Consider the following 17148-nt stretch of genomic DNA (forward strand, 5'->3'; position numbering starts at 1 on the left):
GGGATAGAGAGCATGTGAGAGGGGAGAAGAGAACGAATGGTAGGGAAGATGTGGATGTTTTTGCTGTAATTCAAAGGAAAAATACAATAATACCATCTAGCAGGTCAGCAGGAGAGGCAGGCTGAGAGGGGGGAAATGAAAAGAGGAGAAATTAAAAGCTCTGCCAACACTCCAGCTAATACAATCTTCTGCCTGTCAGATTACCTTCTTTAATCCAGAAAGGTTTAACGCCTCTTAGAAATCTGAAAGGAGACATGAATTCAGCAGAGATTTTCCTCTGCTAGAGAGGAGGAAGGTGCCGAGGAGGAGGGTTAAGTCTCTGAGCAACTCTCCAAAGCACTGGCCTCAACAACCCTGCTGCACAGTCGTCAAACTGCTATGCAGAGGATCAGCCGATTCTAACCGCCGCAATGTTCGACTCAAGCATCCCCGACTTATACCGCAGTGTTCATGTGCCGCCATGCATTTCTGCATCCCTAAAAATATCATACATGAGCTGCATGTGTTTTATCCACAGCCGAGTGAACGGTCGCCTGTCTTTCAAACATACAGTGGGACAAAAAGATGAGCTTAACTTTGGCTTAGGCAGAGCTGTTTGGGTCAACAGAGCACAAAGCGCTGTACAGCGCATTAAGGACACAGTGTCCCTGCTAGTGCATCGCAGCGACACGCTCCCCCACTGGGACGGGGCACAATGCTTTGTAATGTTTGTCACGCAAATAAAAAATGGGTAGTGTAGCTTTATGGGAATAAAATGGCCCCGTAGACAAAACATGCAGAGAGGATAATGACTGTGTTTAGTCTGGAAGGTGTAGCACGGAGCCAGTGTTAGGCTCTCTGGTTTTAGCTGCAGCAAAAATGTCAGTGTTAAAAAGAAAACTATCAAAATGAAGCCATTTAAGGTGCAAAAGTTTGTATTATGTATCTGTCAGTGTTTTATGTGCTGCACTAGAGGTTGTTGACAGATTATTTTTCAGGTTGCGCCTCCATTTTGACACTAAAATGTTTTGCTTCAAACAAGTGATTCCTTCTCTTTCCGCTAAACACAGCAGCGACATGATTCAGATGGTCTGTCTGGCCGTGAGGTGGCACCGGCAGCTTCTCGGCAGAATAAAGGTCGATCAGTATCCAGGTCATTCCCATGCTGGCTCACCCTGCTGGCTCCCGCTGATAACGGAAATGTGAAATCAGTATTGCCGCCTGTGATTATCACTCCTCTGCTCCCCTGCTCCATGCTAGTTCCAAATCTCTCAGTGTGAGGCTTCCCTGCTTTGTGGGTGGGGAGGGCGCCGGAGATGGGGGGTGTTTAAGATGACGATGATGGTGGTGATGGCCCGGTTCCCTGCTCCCCTGCTGTTTATTACTGCAGTGCGGGGCGCGGCGAGTTCGAGCGCCGGGCACAAGAGGGAAATGCTGATCCCTTTGCTCGCCGACGAACCCACCACTGCACTGCGACGACCTGGCAGATTAAACACATGGATTATGTGCCATAAGTGAGTGTTGTATAACCTTTTGTTCGGGTTTCCTTGAGGATACTTTTGTTTGTATCTGGCAACATATTTCTGCTTTGCTTTAATGACTCAATTAAGGCCCCGAGATTCAAACAGACTCCCGAAAAACGAAATATGATAGTTGCGGCGAGGATTTTTGGGTGTGAGCTTTGACAATGCCGGCGTTCAAAGGGGGCCGCGAGTCTGACCTGGGGATAAAGTCTGTTGAAGATAAAAAAAGTGGCAGCAGGCTCCAGAGAAATGTCACGGTTAAATCCAGAAGACAACCACAAAGAGCTCTCTCATCCCGCTTTGTTAGAGATCCTCAAAACTGCTGAGAAAAAGAGCCCGGGATACATATTCATCAGCCTCAGCGCTCATGACTGAAATGAGCCGACAAAGCTTTGGAGAAGAGAGAGGAGTGTGACATACAGTGCAAGTTCTCTCAGGCATGCTGCGGGAGTGGATAAGTCAAGCAGAGCCAGACTGACGTGACGTGATCAAGTGCATCAGCGGCGGGTTCAAAGGTGCAAGGCAGAGAGAGAAAAGACAGAGACAGAGAGAAAAACAGGGCAGGCAGACAGGCACGTCAATCAGAGCAGGAGAGGGTGAGGATACTAGCTGCTGTGAAAAACAACTGAGGAGAAGATGGAGGACGGGGTGGAGGGGCAAAAATTGTATGTCACCATCAAAACAGAGTCACAGGCTAAAGCTGAGAGAGTAGCTTGCAGCACAGACAGGAGCCGGCTCCACCACGGTTAAGGTTGCAAATGAAACCCGTGGAGTCTTGGCAGGATGATCCACAGCACGTGGAGGCAGGGCTTTTCTGGCGAGGCTTGGCGTTCCGCCTGAAGGAGTCCCGACGCTGGAGCAGGGCCTGGCTGGACGCTGCTGCCTGCACGCTGCTGCCTGCACCCAGGTTCAGCCAGTGTGGCTTTGCAATGGTCACAAATCGTTTAAAGAACCTCAAGATCCAAAGAAACACACTTAGAAAGCCTGATCAAGGTGGGTATGCTGTGCCGTTATTCAGCCTCAGTTCAGTTTAAGAGGTACGGACACAGAATGAGGGGAGAGATGTTCCTCTGTTAAGCTGGTAGCGGAGGTAGTAAAAGAGCCGTCTGTGTAAAGGGAACAGTGGGCATGATTAGACTATCCTCACACACACACACACACACACACACACACACACACACAAGACACTGATGCTATTATTGTACATGCTGGGTTGCAGCACTGTACCAGTTTTAAGCTATACCTGCGTATCAAAATTGACGGTTATCATACTCTGTACATTTTTCTTATCTATAGTATTTAAACTGCAACCAGAAGGAGAATCTTCTCTTCTCTTCTCAACAACCTGTCAAACCTTTTACACATATTTCCACTAAAAAAGAAGTTTCATGTGTTTGAAACCTGGAGCAACATCACTTTTCTTGTGCTTTTCAGATACCTTAAGTTTTTAAACCTTCAGAGGTGAGAAAATTGGTATGATCTCTTTGAAAAACATGGGAAAAAGGCAATAACTAACCTATAAGTATTATTTCAATTGTCATTGTAACTTACAATGATAACAGTGTCATGGTTTCATTCCGAATATTAAGAAACCACAATATTTTGCGAGACGCTTTTCATACCATGAAAATCTCATACCGTTGCAACCAGAATTACACGTCCTGCTATTTTTTGGTTGTGGAGCACCAGTATGCTGTCTAAAATTCACACACTGCAGCAGCATTCTGCCAGTGTTGTTTGTTTCAATGTATAAAAGCAAAGTAGGCGAAATGGCGAAGCTTCTTTCCAGCAGATGGCAGGATCTCTCGGTAAAAGGGGCTTAAGACTTGTCAAACCATGCTTGACCATTCAAAAAGTCCTGTAAATATTCTGTTGCTTTCCCCACAGACAGGGTTAATTTAATCATTGGTTTTTCTGTGTGGCAGAATTGAAGCTGTTCGTATGGGCTATTTTGCGCCAGCATTGTGCCAGTTTGTGTTTGTAAAGATGATAAGGGGAACTCCAGAACTTTGAGACCAATACAGTAACTGCTACAACCGCGCTGAGTCCAGTGACCTTTGTCACATGCCATCTGATCTTCCTAAGCGTGACTCCTGTTAGTCTCTACTCTCACTGTCAAAATGAAAAAACATGCCAGAAAAAGAAAATCTTAATCATGTGCAGTCTTCTCTCAATAAAAATGGATTCAAGGTACTGAAATTACACCAAATAAGTTAATATAACACCATTTATTAATTTATACCACAGTTGCACAGAGCAAAAGGTTTCACTACATTTAAACTGTTTTAAGGTATTCCAAAATACAGCCAGAGCAGTTTTAGTTCATTCTGAATGTGTAAGTAATTAAAAGACATCATGCATCATATGTAGTGAATATTTATGCCACCACTAAGCCCTTGTTGGTGTCTTCTATCTAATCATAATTTAGTTAGTGACTTTATTCTATATCAGCACTGTTATATCAAACACAAATCACAACTGTGTGACAACAGACGCAGCAGTGTGACAGCTACATACGATACCGCAAGAACCCGCCGCGCTGCTAAATCTCATTAGAAACTTCTTCATTGGAGCTGATATTAAAATGTCCAATCTGACTTAAAGCCTATTTTGTGACTGACACAGCAATTAAGGCATATTTGTTGAATTTGATTGAGTTTGCCCACGAAGAGGATCACTCACGGCATGAGTGATTTTGCCGATTTAATCTCCTCATGCTCTTCCATTAGGAGATGTCTTGCGGTGCCAGTGGATTGTATAATAATAATTGTCGAGAGGCATGAAGGGATGGGAGTGTGTGTGAGTGCAAACGCTGGCAGACACCCAGCTTGAGTATTTTTCGAGCAGGCATCTGAGCCATGCTGGGAGTGTCAGGTTAACTGTGGGTACAGTTATGTGAGCTAAACGTTTTCACTGTCACAGGAAGTGGACAGATGTTAAGCAAGTTTCTGAATGGCGGGAATGGATGCTTCTTATTTCCTCATCAGATTTTGTCACTGGTGTATATCTTGTCATAGCCCCGGACATTCTGTGAAGTACTAACAGTGTGAAATGAAAAGTGAAAGAATTGTTTCCCAATAAAAACGGCTAGGCCATGACAGGAATCAGTTTGTGGATGGGTGCATACATTCATCTATAGGGTTTCATACACATTTTTACCCATAACTTTCCATGACTTTGAGGCAATTTTTAAGACCATACATTCTCTTTCTCTTTTATGTTCTTTTTGAAATTTTTGGCCATTTTTTTCTTAACAAATTTTTAAGGTGATTTTTTTTTCAATTGAAAAAAAAAATTGGGCCATTATTTTTCTTTAAAATTCTTTGATTTGTAAAAAAAGAATTTGGCAATTTGTTTTGTTTTTCTTTAAAAAAAAAAACAATCTGGTAATTTTTAAAGAATTTTTTTTTAAAGGATTTTTGGAAGGCGTGTTTGCTATACATCACCAAAAATTACACCATTTATCAGTCAGTAACTGAAAAAACAGAAATTATTGTTGATCACATTATGTTTTATTTTACAGCTTTGTGAAACATAATTCCATGACTTTTCCAAAACTTTTAGGGGTATATTTTAGGCCTTGCTTTTATCCAGGGACTCCTGGATTGGTTCCTGAGCCAATGTTTTTAATTCCTAAGATTTTTCAAATTAAAAAAAAAAGTTTAACCAAAACTAGCCTAAGCTCTAACACAGTGATATAGTTCTTGTTCCTAGTGCATCAAGTAAATTCCCCTGAGGTTGTAGTCTGAGAACATTACAAGAACATATCTTCATATTTTAGCCAGCGTTTAGGTCCTTAAACCTTATACAAGGCTTAATCCTATCCACAGAGAAACCCCCGCACCATGGTTACATTGATAACTGCATGTGCTGATCTACTTTTGAGTTGCGTCTAATCTTACCCTGACCTCCAGTTCACCTTTTCAAAACAACAAACCGGTTAGAACTGTGTCAAATCCATGCAGTCCTATCATAACTGACATGCATGATTCACTGACATTAAGAATTTGAGCTCATTTTTGCTGAATGTAGTGCATGTGTGTTGGCCTCGTTTCAGGCAGCACGGAGTTCTGGCTGCGCACCAGCCAGCTATGCAGGCAACACGACACAGAGTACACTGTGTGCTTCTCATTGTCCAACCCCTGGAATGTGCTGACGACGCAGGGTTCACACTGGTTCAGTCACACTGTTGCACTCTTCACTCTAGCCCTGTCAGGCTCCCATGCTCGCCCAGCTATTTTTACACGCTATACTTTTGCAAGTTTGTCAGTTATGCAAAGTTTCTGGGCAGTGCACCAACAGCGGTATTATCAAGAACCCCAAAGTACAGCCACGCCTCAAACCGATGAATAAGTCAGCGTGCGTGCAGCAAGTTAACATACACTTCCCATAAGTTCTCCTGAGTGCAGGGAGAGCGGAAGTCAAGTCAAATGAAAAAAAAAGCAAGGGGAATGGAGGGAGAGATATTTGAGAATGAAAAAAGCCTCTATGTCTCAGGCGTGAAGCCAAACAGCATAAGTGCCAAAGAGGGAAGCCACTGAAGCCCGAGCCAGAGGGACTAGAAAAAAAAAATTAATTCCCACCTTGTCTGTGAGTGGAAACACAAGGAGAAATTAGGGAAAATGTGGAGGAATTTATTCTTTGAAAAAAAGGGAGCCAAAGAGGCATCTAGCTAGTGAGAGCTTCTTAGAGATAAGATAAACTGGGGGGGGGGGGGCATGACTTGTGGGTTAAACTAGTAACCCTTTGAAAACAGAGCAAATTGGCTTGATTTTTTTTTTTCAAGCAGGAAGTTACAAGGTAGGAATTACATGAAAATTCCCAATCCCAAATCCTAAATTTTCAATCTCTCTCTTAAAAATATCAATAATTTTTAATCAATTTCTTTGCGCATTTTTGCTTAACTTGTGGGGCATGTCATGCCTAACTTGCTCGTTGCCTTTTTAGCCAAAAGAAATCAATCCCATTCCCTTGGGTTTCGAAGGTTTAACTGCATGTGAAAGGCATCTAAACGCAGCACAAGAAAACTGATGTTGTTCCTGGTTTCAAAGGGTTAATATCAACGAAAACCAAAAGCTATTGTCCAAAAAATAGCAATAATACATATATTTCTTCAAAAGCCTTGCTCAACACTGTTGGTTTTTTTGATTCAAGGTGACAAAAATTATCAAGGCTAATTCATCTCCAGACTTTTGGACCTTTGTTTGGGTGGAGACAGGAGAAATGACAGCGAGGACAATAAGTAGTGGAACACATGAAATTGACAAATGTTTTTGTATCATATTGCGGTAATAATGACGTCTCCTCCAAGGTCAGTCAACTGTGTCAAAGCAGGAGAAAGTGAACTGTGCCTCTCTCTTCCCAAAGTGTTCATTCATTATGCAGAAAGCAGGAGAGTGTGTCTCGTCTCTGAGAGCCTGCGGTGTGTCGAGAACACACAGAAAATCTGCACATCCAATCCTCTCATTCTCCATCAGATGGATCTAACAGAACACGGATCCTGCACAACTGCAACAAATCTCTCTACAATGAGTTGCATCATCTATTCACCACCTCCCTAACAGGTTTCAGCGCGTCTTCAAATCAAAACCCCAACCTACATAAAATGCCAAAATATGCCGCCAAAAAGAGGATGCAGAACAAACAAAATACAGTGTTCTAAATCTTTTCTTGTGTTGGGGGAAGCAGGCAAAACCGGGGAGAGAAAGACAGAAAAAGGAGAGACAGACAGACAGAGAGGGCATTAATAAAACATGACTGCATGATTTTTCCAACCTCAAAGAGGCGAACACAGGAAGGCGCACTCCCAGAGCAGTAGCTGAGGTTCAGCGCAGGGTGAGGGGAACAGTAATCTCTAACTAGCTCAACACTGCAGTGCACTAGTTTAAACTGTGGGGCCACAGTGGTGTTCTGTGATCACGCTTGTGCCAATTCGCCCCCCTCCACGAGCCTGACTGACCTCGTCTTCTGTCCTTTTATTCATTCCACTTCTGATCCCTCCTCCTGTTTTTTTTTGTTCTTCTTGCTGCAGGCTGAAGGTGAAAGAAGCTTGGGCTCGGCGGAGGCAGATGAGAGTTTTATTAGTAGTTTTGCAGAAGGTGAGGATGATGACAACGATGACGGCATTCTCCATGTCTGCATGGCTATTTAAGGAAACCAAAACCTTTGCATCACCGCCTCACCTCACTCCTGCTGGCTTCTCATCAACATTATTTGAACCTGTGAGCCGACATGGGTGGTAACACGCCTTGGCATGGTGTTGCTCCGCACAAGCCAAGAGAAACACGGAAGCCCAAACAGCTACACACATGCACACACACACACAGCACTGTGATACCCACAGCATACAGCTATATCTGGCATGTCTTTCTTGCTGACAGTTCACATTAGTAAGTAAACTGCAAAGCATTTTCCATTGTTATAGCCATGTGTTGACAGCTGGGGTGGCCGTAAAATCACTGACAGGTCTGACATCGAACAAAAAAAAAAAAAAATACATGTTTAGATTTGAACTGCAAACATTTTAAATATCTGTGGTTTGGATGGAAACCAGCGAGCATGGGACAGGCGAGCATGTCTATGATTTTTCCACTTGTCTGAGTCTAACTGCAGCGACAAAGAGAAGCTGACGACGAATGAAAATAAACTAGGTCGCTTGTTTTTTGTTACTCATATGTCGCATATGTTGATTTTCTATGACAACTTAAAAAGCTGCCTTCAATCAAACAAACCAACGGCGAGACACAGTGTCCTTCCTGGTGCCCACGGTGAACATTCAACGCTGTCGGTGAGTTTGATCTCTGACCAAAACCATCGACCGTTGACTGTACCCTGAGGGATGCCACCGCACACATGATCCTCTGGAAAGCATACATTGAGAGTTATTTCAGTTTTGCTCTTGTGCGGGGTAAAATGCAGAACCGGAGCCTGTGGGTGGACGACAGCTCAAGCCCGTGACCTTCAGTGGGCTGGAATCGCAGAGACACATTTCAGCAGACACCAGATCAGCTGTGACACAGGAGGCGTGCACTCTTAAGGCTGCAATAAACATTCATTGCTGTCGGTGGGTTTACATGAGAATAACTCACTGATCGATGAATGCAGACTGCGGTTCAAACACCTCAGTAACCAGTCAGCCATGAAGTTCCACCGCAGCACTTCATGTGTGCCTCAAAATACAACATGCCAACAGTAATGTTACGTATTAAGGTAAAGTTTTTCTTGCCATGTATTGATGTCACCAAACACGATGTCTAAGCACTGAAGTTGGGGTTTTTTAAATTGTTATTACCAGCTGTCCTCCCAAACATTTACAGTTTTACAGTCAGTACATTTACATGCACAGTTTAGAGGAGGTACAGTTACAACTACTAAAGGACTACTGTCCTTTGTCCCAGTTTACAGGTAGAGAAGGAGAATCCATTTATTGATGGGAGTATGTCTGACTCCACCACGGCAGGTGGAGATATGCCCCCTTTCAGCTAGTTACTATAGACCTATAATATTTACACAAGCTATGATATAGACCACATTACAATCATAACAGTTTATTTAATAACTTCAGTGAAGAAAACCACCACGTCACATACATATAATCAAACGGCGCTGAGCAAACTCTGCCTTCATTGATTACTTTTAAGCCACTTAAAAAATTCAATATCACTCCACTGAACAGTGGAGCTGCTGCTCTACCGCTGCCTCCATCAGCTATTTTGCTGTTAAAGAGGAAACACTATTGAAATTTAGTGTACAATTAAACCGATATTGATTTTCGTATAGCTTGCGTGCCAGTGCTGTGGGACTGTACTTTATTTATCAGAGGAGGGGGTGGCTAAGGTGTGACTTTTTTATTTAAGATAAATATAATACACTAACTTTTTTTAGTTGTATGTCCCTCAACTAAGCCAAAATTAAGAACACAAGTCCCTCCTCAGTGCTAACATATTTTTAAAGTACCTGACCCATTTTTCAGCACCCCTTCCCCCCCTCATAACAAACAGTCCCTATCCCTAATCACTAAGGGAGGCCAACATAGCGACAAGGAGCATGCACACAACGCAGAGTCCAGTTAAAGTCCGACTGAGGTGTTTACATCATGGAAAAGCTCAACTTCCAATCAAATCATCTGGGTGTGTTAGTCTAATTTTGAGAAATTCAATTTAGTGCGATATCAGCCAGACTAATATGTTTATGAGTATTTTCAAAGTCCAGTTTAAGCTTAAGTCAGACTAACACAATAATTTCACTTTTTCTAACATCATTGAAAAAAATACACTTACCTGAAAAATTCAATAGCAACAAAAAGCACTGTATCTTGAGTTTTCTATAGGAAATATTTTTTCAGTATAAAGTAGGTCCAATGGAAAATGTCCAAAGTCAGGTTTGTAGATTATTAACAGTAACCTGGTCTTTGGAAAAATGCTGTGAGTTCCACAAATAAGATTCCATTTACCTGCATTGTGTTCAGGTGGGGGCAGAAATCTTACAGTACTCAAAATGTGGATAAATCAAACCAAAACTATCTTCATGACTAGGCAGAGCCAAATGATAAAACATGTCTATGTCTAAGTTGGGTAAATCATATATACCCTCAATTGTAAATGACCCATTTTAAAGGCAGGTAGTTTTAGATATCACAGTGTGTGAAAATAAGCAATTTCAGCAGATTGAATGAAGTAATGAACATGTCTGCGTTTATCATTTTATTTTATTACATGGAAATGTAGCTGCGTAGACTGACTTAAAAAGTTGAATACCAAACAGCAACAAGATATCTTTGACAGAATTACACATCAAATTATATCTCGACTGATGCCAGATTCTTGAAGCTGATTCCAATACCGATATTTGGGCATTTTAAATTGCATTACGATGCATCCATTGTCATTTTTTTACAGAAGGAAGCTATTTAAATATAGATCCCTTACTTTGTCTTTTTTTTTGTACCTCAGTTACATTAAAACTGAAAATCAAATTATGAGTGTTCTCCAGTAGACAAACTAGCTTAAGTAACAGCAACAACTTTTCCAAATTACCTCAAAACTACTCTGACATTTTATCAACGCTAGTGCTGATACGATTCCTTAGTTTTGGTAAAATATCAAAATTACCCCCCTAAACACGAGCCGCTTTAAAAAACAAAAAAAGCTTAAAATTAGCAACATTTTAATTTAATTTAGGGATTATCTGATTTTAGCTGTGATCTCACTGTGTTTAACAGCCAATCATAGTGCACGATGCACAAAGAAAACAAAGTCTTGATTGATTTTATGGGGGGGGTTGAAGAAAAGATGTTAAAACAAAAGAGCAGCTTTAAAAAAGGGACGATTAAAAAAAAAGTAAACAAGACCAATCTGACCACAAATTTGATGCCAACTTTCAATCCTTGACCATTCTGTATCTATGAGATACATAGTCCAAAACACCAAGACACATCCCAATATTTATAGCATCTTATTACATTATCTTAGGAAATATATTTATTGTAGTGGAATTTATAATTAGTGTAATATCCGTAATGTATGGGCTGTCACCACATTATTCTGTGAACTGTAGCCTCTGTAGGCATTTCGGCTGACTTTTTAACTGGGTCTTATCCGCAGTGCACAGGGGGTTCAGCATGTTGCCTAAAGCGGCTTCCCACAATGACCCAGATGTTAAATTCCATGACTTTTCTCTGATTTCCCATTACTAAATGCGACCGCTTCTATGACTTCAAAACTGCACTCTGTTCTCGTTTGTAAATGCTGTCTGTTTCCACTTCACTTCAGCTGAAAATCAACCACTGCAAAAAATGTGTGAAACAAGCTGGAAAATCCTGTCAGCTCTGTTCCATGAAGCTGCTGTGCTTTGTATATTCTGATATCCCCTGGGCTAAAAGTCACAAACTTGCGTGTCTGCAGCACCTCTCCACACTCCAGGAATGCCAAGGCCAGAGGGAACTCTGTCAAGGACACTTTTAAATACAGACAGGCTGCTGTGGGGCCATACTTGTAATTACAGGACACTCAACCAAATGTACAGTATCTAAAACGCAAAAGAGGTGGAACAGAGAAACACACAAAATTCTGCCTTAGTTCAAATCCACCCACTCAAGTATATATACTTTCAGAAAGTGAAACAATCTGTGCCCACGATTGTTGGAAAGTTAATCAGCCTCGTAACCCCATTGCAGTGTGTAATTGGAGGAGATATAGACATATGGAAATAATCTTGCAGTAATTGCCCTGTAAGGTTATGTTAACATGCTGGGAAATTTCAAACACATTGACGTTTTCCAGCCAGAGCAGACCCAAAACAGTTTTTACAGTGGAAAAGTGTCAGAGGGGACAATGAGAAGCAGCCCGGGTCACGTCTTGTCTTTCAACCATCTTAATAAAAAGCAAACCAACACTATTTCTCCACATTCACATACAGAGACAGTCTGCCGCGAGTGTTGGTCATAAAGACCAAAATACTCAAGTGCAAAATCTGTTTAATTAGGGTTGGATGATATGCAGAAAAATCAATTATATATATATATATATATCGAGAAAAATATATATATATATATATATATATATATATAATATATATATATATATATATAATATATATATATATATATATATATATATATATATATTATTTATATTTAAATAAATATAATTAATTTTTCACAAAATATTAACTTTGCTTGGGTGGTGTCATATTTACAGTTTAGCAGGGTATTTAGAGATCCCAAAGGCATATTTTTTAATACCATCATATTACGATATCCAACATCTAAGACAACTGCCACATATCACAGTTTTAATATAATATTGATATATTGCCCAGTCCTAAGTGGAATATAACATATTTACAGTGCATTTATAATAAATCATTATTTTGATCATTTTGATTATTAGTGCAGATTGGAAAACTGCACATTGTTTCACTGTATGATAGTACTTAAAATGTAAGGCAAAAGTGAAAGCTGATGTATTATGACCTAAATTTTAATTTGACTTTTTAAAATGGTGTCTATTCTTTAGTGTTCCTTTCAGAATTGTACTATTGTCATGTGGAAAACATTTAAAACAACCCAGAATTCTATAAAATAAAGCTTCTTACAGTCTGCAGCTTTTTAAAGCTCTGAGAAATAGTGATACATTTCTGACTTGCAATGAGGGATTAAACCACAAATAAATAAGTGAATGACTTAATGAAATGTCAGCGCAGCTCCAGCTTTGAGAAAAGTAGTATATCTACATAGGCCTGTATGCAGCGGATGGATACTGTTTTGCTACATATATTAGGGCCACACAAAAAGTCTGCTTGTTTATCCCTGTGGAGTTGGGCTTTGTCATCACACACTGTGAAGTTATAGGCACTGACACTAGGAACAGCGTGACCCACTTCTCCCTGACCTGGAAACACTCCCCAGGCTGACCCTGAGTTTAACGCCAACGCAAGTTGCATCAAGCGAGAAAAAAGGGACGGTGAATCAAATCTAGGCTAATCATGAATTATTAAAAGCTAAAATGATAAGAAAGCACGGAGGTCAGCAGTAGCAGCTCCTTAACACTCTGCAGCACTCACGCCATGTTCCCAGTGCAAAGGGCTGGGGTACCCATGGGGGGGAAGAGAGGGAAACTCAAGAGAAAGAAAAAGGCTACTAGTGGCCTTTCATTCCTCATCTGCTTATCTATACATTCAGTTGAGTGAAACACAGCCCTTTGGCGAACAGTGAAATCCACTTTGAAGGAGAAAAAACAGCACAAAGGAACAAAGAGAGGGATCTGAAGCGGCGTCAAGTGTTTGACTGCTCTGCTGTGGAGCAAAATGAAAACCTGGTGATCTTAAATGACTTTTGGACACAGGCATATGAAGTTAGCCCGGTTATGTGAGGACAAAGGAAAGGCATGTGCTGGGCTGCAGCCAAGTAGTTCCATATGGGAGTGGAGTTCACTGGGTCCAGGTGGCACGTGGGAGCATACATCACATGAACATCTGGCATGGATCTACTGCCCTCTCATGGCCTGAAGCATGCAGTGCTGCAGAAGGCAAGGCTGGTTGTGCTGACTTATGAGGTGGGTTTTATGACACATGGATTAACAATGACACTAAATAACATTATTTAATCAAAATCAGATCCTTTCTTGGCATTTAATGTGCTTCTTTAACCCTCTGAAACCCATGCAAATTGTTTTGATTTCTTTTCAAAACATGGGGAAGAGGCAACAAACAACTTAACGAGACAAGCCTAAGAATCCGCAACAAATTAGAAAAAAAATTAAAATTAAAATTAAAAAAAAAAAATAAAATAAAGTGTTAATGAAAAGTACCTGAAAATAAGCAAACACACACACAGACACAAAAAAAGTAGAAAGAAGAAAATGTCCTTAACAAGTGCTAAAAATAAAAAATATATGTATATGTATATATCTTTACTATAAGAATTTAACAAACTAAATTATTATGATTATAAATATAGTCCGTGGACTTCTTTCCTTTTTTTGATAGTTTTCTAATAATTGTGCCCTCTTTTTTAAGACTAATTGTTACTCATTTCTTGCAATTTGTGGAACTTTTATTGCATTTCTGCATTTTTTCCTCTATTTTCAAAAGAAATCACACTCATTTGCTAAGGTTCAAAAGGGTCAAAATGGCTTTTGAGAGGCATCTGAACACAGCACAAGAAAACTAATGTCCATCCAGGTATTTAAGGGTTAAACTTAATACCGTCATTCACAGTGATGGTCCAATTGGACAGGGCTTGCAAAAACCCGAGGGCATACATAACATTTACTATTTAAACTATGTTTTCAGGCCTTGTGTGTACAGTTCCCGAGAGATTAAGTTAACTGCAAAGAAGTGAAAGCTGCATCTAGATGGAGTCTGTAAAACCTCTCAGGGGCAAAGTTGAAGAGAGAAAGTCCCATCCCCAGCTGGCAATGATTAACCACGGAACAGAGGCAGTCACATAAGAACCCTGATAACCCCACTGGCGACCTGCTTGGCAGCCATTGGTCAGCTGTTAATATAGTGGGGGGTGCAGTGGGGTTTGAAATGGGTGACAGAGCCAGGTCAGTCCTGAGCTGACCCCAACAGGAGCCCAAGCATGTCCTGATATATGCCACAAATCAGATTTTAATATGAAGGATGTGACTTATTTGCTGCAAGAAACTTTGAGTGAAATTGTATGAAAAAGGTTAAACACCTAACAGTCAGTAGGTTTCCATGCACGGTTGAGTGGAGCTACAGTTAGAGCTTGATTAGGCCATTTAATTGGACTACTGTCCTTGTCCAAGTATACAAGCAACAGGGAGGATCCATTTATCATTTATTGATGGAAGTATGGCAGGTGGAGATAGGCCTTTTCTCAGCTAGTTGCTATTGGACTTTCTTCTGGTTAAAATATTGTCACATACCAAACAAGTTAGCAAGCAGCTGCATGTCAAACGGTGAAAACACAGGTAACTTTTTGGCACTGTACATTTCATACATTTCTACCCTTTACTTTTTACCTTTGTCTTGTTTTGTTTTCTTTCTTCTTCTTCTTTTATTGTTTTTTTCTGGCTTCCTTCTATGAATTTATGCTCTTCGACTTCCAGGTCAAGCCCGGCGTGGGGACTGTGGCGCATGTTTAAAACGCCTAGGCCACTTCAAGCCCAGTTGAGATGTTTGCATGACAGACTAACTTGACTTCCAATCACATTATCTGAGTGTGTTAGTCCGATTTCAAGAAATTCAATTTAGTACGATTTCAGTCGTTTCAGTCATTTTTAAAAGTCCAGTTTGAGTCGGACTAAAAGAAATTTGGACTTTTTTCAGCATCATGAAAATGACATCTGGTATGAGAAATTGGAAACTTAAATAATTAATCCAAATGGATGTGGGAGTGAATAAGTGTGCAGCTTTTATAGACTCCTTCATTTTAGCACAACCCCATAGAGCTACATCTGTGCCCAGGACACTGCACTTTCATCGCTTTATAACCCTATGAACCACAAATCAATGCCCAATAAATGACCATCTGCAGCTTCACGAGGACGGCAATGGATGCTCCAAGTTTAGGGAGAAAGATTCAGATTTAAGAAAAATAACCTACATTTTCTCATGTGAGATATCGGAGTTGACGTTAGGACTTCATCTCCGGAGCTTGTGTTGAAAACAGCTGTTGCTAACTCAGCTATTTGGCCCCTGACCCGGGTTTTTTGGTCACTGAATGGGGGTCTCTGAATTCCCACCCCTGTCAGAGCATTTACAAGCCTGAGGAGCCCTGCTTCAGCCCCCCTTGACCCCAGCATCACCCTTGCCCAGTGCATGCACCGAGGCATCCAGGGAGGAGAATAGGGCCAACAGAGAGAGCTAGTGGCCGCGGCTGCGAGCCCACCTCGTCAAGTTTACAACCCAATCAGGCGCAGCCTCATAAATCCACGCCTCCTCCTGCAACATGCAACAATACCAGCTATTCACTGGGTGTGCAGGTTTAATAGTTCCACTCCAGCTTCCTTCCACTTCTTAGCAACCCCCCCCCCCCCTTCCTCCCTCCTTTCTCCTCTTGCAGGTTTATAGAGGGCGCGATGAGAAAGCCCAGGCTGGAGAAGAGCTGCACACAATCAGATCAGCACAGAGTCACGGCGAGGTCAGCATTTTCTGAACTGTGTCTGACCTCTGACCCCCCCATGGTGCCACCTGGCGCTGCGATGGCAGCCAGGGGAGTTCTGAGTGAACTTCGCCTGAACCTGGAACTTAACATTGGACCATCGCCTCACCCCTGGCCCTTTGCTCCCAGTTTCCTCCAGGCCAACACTCACACAATTCTAACATTTTAACATTTTGGGTTTGAATGTAACCATAATGCAGAGCCACTGCTAAAAAGTGGTATGAAGTTGTAGCCAATGGAACATATACAGACAACAGAAAGATGGATTTCTCTTCCTGAAACAAGAAACAACAATAATCATTTTGTTATAAATCTGCCTGTAAAGAATTTCCCCCTTCCCCTCACAGTTTCTGCTTGTTAATGTTTCAGAGCCAGCAGACTAATGCTGATGCAGGAAGCAGCTCACTTATTTTTGACTTTATACTCCCCTCTTGTGGATTTGACAGGAAATTAGAAGCCATTCTGTAAAACTACAGCACTCTAATTCACCACTAGATGGCGCCAATGATTTTAGTTAATACATGAAAGTTAAACTGAGCCAGACTGTAGTATGAACAGAGACACGTTTTTGTGCTTGTGAGTTCTATTTTTTGTCATTGTCAGACTGTCATGTAGTGAAAAGTCAGCCAGTGCTACATGGCAATTCAGCTAAATTATTTTTTAAAAAGTCAAGTAAGTGTCCTTAGTTTGCATCTGAAAAATAAATGTTTGTAACTCACCCATGCCGTCGTTCTGTTCCGACTCCAACGGATGGTCACTGTAAAAGCCTGGAAAATAACAAGGGACACAGGTTAGCTGCTGGATACTTCACTGAGGGATTTACCTCCACACTGCAGACAACAAATTATTTTAATGAATTTTACAGAGAGTATAAATTAAATGTATGAATAAGAAAGAATAATATAGAGAGAATAATACATTATTTTATGTATTTCTTAATGTATTTTTGTAATATACCTTTCTTTTTCTTTGTGTAAGTATGTAAGGGTGTATTGTTTTTTGTTTTTAAGTTAC

The sequence above is a fragment of the Plectropomus leopardus genome, chromosome 6 (assembly GCF_008729295.1).
Source record: "Plectropomus leopardus isolate mb chromosome 6, YSFRI_Pleo_2.0, whole genome shotgun sequence".
NCBI classification, from domain to species: Eukaryota; Metazoa; Chordata; class Actinopteri; order Perciformes; family Serranidae; genus Plectropomus; species Plectropomus leopardus.